Source organism: Lissotriton vulgaris, chromosome 1_2 (assembly GCF_964263255.1).
Source record: "Lissotriton vulgaris chromosome 1_2, aLisVul1.2, whole genome shotgun sequence".
Lineage (NCBI taxonomy): Eukaryota > Metazoa > Chordata > Amphibia > Caudata > Salamandridae > Lissotriton > Lissotriton vulgaris.
The window spans coordinates 363,379,273-363,384,140 of NC_141686.1; the positions used below are offsets into that span (position 1 = coordinate 363,379,273).

Consider the following 4,868-nt stretch of genomic DNA (forward strand, 5'->3'; position numbering starts at 1 on the left):
TGCTCGATAACGAAGCTAAATACTTCGTGGGTCTGCTTCTAGAGGAACTGTCATCCTGGGAAACCGAAGTTTCAGAAATCCCATACAACCAAATAGATTTTTGCAAAGGTATGGGAACTACCTCTAATATCTTAGCTCTTTCTTTATTTATTGATGCAGCCCAAGAAGCGAACCATTCACTCTACCTGTGCTATATTGATTATAGCTCGGCTTTCAATCATGTGGACAGAAACCTTTTGTGGGAAAAGCTACACAAGTTGAACATTCCCCCGCTGCTGTTAAACCCATTAATTCTCCTACACAGCGAGACATGGGTGCAAGTTAGGCTCGGCACAGGTGACTTTCTAACAAAAAAGATTCCAACACATACAGGGGTAAAACAGGGCTGTGTACTTGCCCGATACTTTTTAATCTTTTTATGGGAGAACTATCTATACTACTAAATGAATGCAACTCGCACGCTCCAAAGCTAGGGGGCTCACAGATCTCAAATTTATTCTACGCAGACGACCTGTTACTCATCAGTCGAACCCCGGTTGGTCTTCAGCGGCTGTTGGACATCACCTCAAGTTATTCCGCTGCTAACTGGCTCACCATCAATCGTGATAAATCAAATGTTATGTGTATTAACCTTTCAAAACACAAAACAACACGAAAATGGCTCTTGTCTTCCAGTAAGCTAGAAAATGTCTGGGAATATCGATATCTGGGGGTCATCATAGATCACAAGGGTAATTTCACACCGCAATGTGAAGCCATAAAAAGGAGAGGATTAATCACTGCAGCGGCACTCAGAAATCTAACAAACACAGTTTCGGGGCCAAGCTTACTTCCTCTGATAAAGGTAATCCAGGCAGAATTAGTCCCGGCAATCACTTATGGTAGTGAAGCTATGAGGGGGAGGGATGCTCTCTTACTAGACAGAACAGTGGCAAAAGCACTTCGCATGATCTTCGGCCTTCCAAGGTATGCATCACCAGCCCAAATGAGACTAAAGTTTGGGTTACGAAAAGAAGAGCTGGTGCGCAAGGGAGCCTACATAAAAACCTGGCATAAAGTAAGCAGGGGGGACGCGAAGGCCTTGAATGCTCTCCTGTGGAAGGAACTTCAAAACAAAGAAACTTGCCCGGCAAGGCTGTACTTGGAAGCAGCCATTGAGGACCTTGTCTTAAAGCAACTCTGGGAACTTTCAGGTTCCACAGCACTCTTCAAAAAGGTGGTCAACAAAATAGTACGGAAGGAATCATTGCTGCAGGACAAAGCCGCCCTAACAGAGCGGGCTCATGGCTGGCTTACAGTTCAATCATACACCATGCTCTTGCCTCAAAACTATCTGCAGAAAGGCTTTACTAATAAAACTAAAGAGAAATTCTTGAAATTTCACCTAGGTCTACTGCCGTCAGCGGCTCACCTACCTCCATGGTTACGGCCACACCTACCTACAACATGCCGACTTTGCGGGACTGGTAAGGAAAACATAATCCATTTGATTACTACCTGCACCAAGCTCACCCAAGATCGTCGCGTTCTCCTGCGACCACTTTTCAACATCCGTAATATATAATATACGGACCTGCAGGCAAGCGGTGCTAGCCTGCTTCAAAGGAGATGACATCCAATTGAGTACCCGAATGGTAACATTTCTTCAAATCGCTGAGGCCCGCTTCAAAATTTTGAAGGATCCAAACAAATCAAGTAGCACCGTAAAGGGCCCTAAGGACGAGCTTAATGGTACCTCAGAAGACTATCCCCTAGAGTGACTCCTTTGGCCCTCCCTTACACTGTCTAGAACTGATTAGGTAATAGGGTTCCCCCGATCTGTTATCATAAATTAATTATTCTTTTTTGCACCTTGGCATCTTTTTATCTTCCCATGCCAGACAGTGAGGAAGAATCTAATTCTTAATCTTTTTCTTTTTTTTTTGTTGTTGTTTTGTTTTGATTTTAGGATACATAGGCTGTCTAACATGATGTTAAGCTTCTTTTAATTTTGCTGCTGCTATCCCACCATGGATTCTTGTGTTTTGTCTCAAGGACGGAACCTTTGTTTTAACACGCTTAAATTTGACGTATGTTTTATGAATCCTCTTTGATTTACATTGTAAAGGTTTTAATTAATCATGCACAATAAAGTAGTAGTGTGTGTTAGCTGATGTATTTGGAGTTGTGATAAACGACTGAAGCTCTTCACACATTCATTGCAATGGTATGGTTGTTCCCCAGTATGTGCTCGCTGATGTATTTTGAGGTGTGATAATTGACTGAATCTCTTGACACATTCATTGCAATGGTATGGTTTTTCTCCTGTGTGTGTTCGCTGATGAATCTTGAGAGTTGAGGATTGACTAAAACTACTTCCACATTCATTGCAATGGTATGGTTTTTCCCCGGTGGGTGTTCGGTGATGTATTTGTAGCTGTGATAACTGGCTAAAGCTCTTCACACTTTCATGGCAATGGTATAGTTTTTCTCTTGTGTGTATTTGCTGATGTTTTCGAAGATTTGATAACATACTGAATCTCTTCACACATTTATTGCAATGGTATGGTTTTTCCCCAGTGTGTGTTCGTTGATGAATTTGGAGTTGAAATAATAGACTGAAGCTCTTCACACATTCAGTGCAATGGTATGGTTTTTCCACAGTGTGTGTTCGCTGATGTGTTTGGAGTTGTGATAACTGACTAAATCGCTTCACACATTCACTGCACTGGAATGGTTTTTCTCCTGTGTGCGTTCGCTGATGAATCTTGAGAGTTGAGGATTGACTAAAACTACTTCCACATTCATTGCAATGGTATGGTTTTTCCCCGGTGTGTGTTCGGTGATGTATTTGTAGGTGTGATAATCGACTGAAGCTCTTCACACATTCATTGCAATGGTATGGTTTTTCCCCTGTGTGTGTTCGCTGATGTGTTTGTAGATTTGATAACTGACTGAATTTCTTCACACATTCACTGCAATGGTATGGTTTTTCCCCTGTGTGTGTTCGCTGATGTGTTTGTAGATTTGATAACTGACTGAATGCCTTCACACATTCATTGCAATGGTATGGTTTTTCCGCCATGTGTGTCCGCTGATGATCTTTTAGGAGTGCTAACTGACTAAAGTTCTTCACACATTTATTGCAATTGCACGTTGCTTTTCCTGTGTGTGTTTGTTGATGGCTCTTTAGTAGTGATGATAAACTAAAGCTCTTGCTGCATATGTATGATTTTTCCTTCTTGGTTAGTGTCTCTGGGTCAGGTTTATATTTGTCTGCATCCCATGACTGTGTTTCCTGAGGAGCTTACACGGTTGATGAAGCACTTGTGTTATTGTCACATTCCCTGCATGTGTGTGGCATTTTGGATGGTTGATTTCAGATTTCACAATGAAATGCAAGACTCACCCACTACATATGATATAATTGTGGCAAGTAAAGCTTCTTTGTTTGTGGTTATGTCTTTAGATTGTATAAAGGTTTTGCATGTTTACGAGTGAAGATTAGTCTTCCTTAAGTTCGATGCAAATTGGGACAGACTTGTAGATCAGAGACCCTCTCTTTCCTTTACCCTTCAGTTGTCTGGCTCTACTCCATTGTGCTTTTCTCTCACTCCTGTGGTCTAGCCATAAATAGTTTACAATATACCTAGCGCACTGAATGGTGGTCTGCCATCTTTACAATGCTGTATACACCTCACACCGATCCAATAATCAAATCTTGGAGTCTTGATAACACAGGCAGTGGTTAGTTGTTATTGTTGTTGCGTTAATTTTCTAGAGGTCATTTCTTCATCTTGTGGCATGGAGATGCAGAGCTCAGACTCTTATATCCACTGAATTGCTCTGGACTGCTTCTTCCAGGATCTATCAGTTTATGTTCAGGTTCCTCAGTCTCTGACTGTGCAGCTCTTTACCTGAATATTGGAGCTAATTTTTTCTGATGAATTTTTGCAGATTTACACGTTTAAAGTCATTATTCACAATCATTTGTCCATTCAAGGCTGGTTTCCTGTTGGATGTAAAGAGATTTAAAATCACTAAATCGAAATGTAAGAGAATGTAAATATACAATATTTAACTATTTGTAAAAGCCAGCTCTTCTTTACCATTTTTTAAAGTAACCAAGAGATGTTTCACAATACACAGATATTTAACTAAATGTTCTAGTGAACATGCCACATCTTAATTCAGAAAAGGAGGTGATAACTTAGTAAAGAAAGAGCACTCACGGAGCACGCATTCGCTAGAGGTATAGCTTTAGGGAGTCGCACATAGTCAAGATTTAAACAGGAAGACATTGTGGAAAAAGAGATGATCAGGATATGCTGCTGTCACGTGGGTTTTACAAAGTGTATAACAACTGTAAATCTTCAGGCAGTATATGACAAAGGAAACTCTTCAAGATGTATGTAATAAAGGTGACACTTCAGGAAGTATATAACAAATGCAGCTCCATTCACACTCTTCTTGACAATACTTTCCTGTTCACACTGGAGCAGCTGAAGTTCCAACTCCTGCCTTTACTTTTCTGTTTGTTAAGTTATCTTTGCCACATTCCTAGGGATGGTTCAAGCATTTGTTGGAAGATTGCAGCATTTATAATAGAGATTTCATCACAGCCAGTAATATACCTTCGATATCCCTGCTGCAAAGAAGTGTGCGCTTTTTGTCTTTTTCTACCTTACCATGGTATCTGACTTAAGGTCTTACGTTTGCTTTAACTCATCTAAGAAGCTGTCAGACGGTCGCGTGCTGCTCCAGGAAGACATACGACTATTTTGTCATCACTGAATATTTAGTGAAGGCTCCCAACACGTGACTCTAACCAGCTGGTGGATGTCAATTGAGCCCTTAGATGAGACTTGTTAGAAACGGGATTTCTGGTT

At 40.9% G+C, this 4,868-nt stretch overlaps 1 pseudogene; it reads right to left on the reverse strand.

Annotated features, from left to right (window-relative positions):
- Nucleotides 1-2,113: 2,113 nt before the first annotated feature.
- LOC147736879 (uncharacterized) lies at nt 2,114-3,081 on the reverse strand (annotated as a pseudogene).
- Between the last annotated feature and the right edge of the window lie 1,787 nt (nt 3,082-4,868).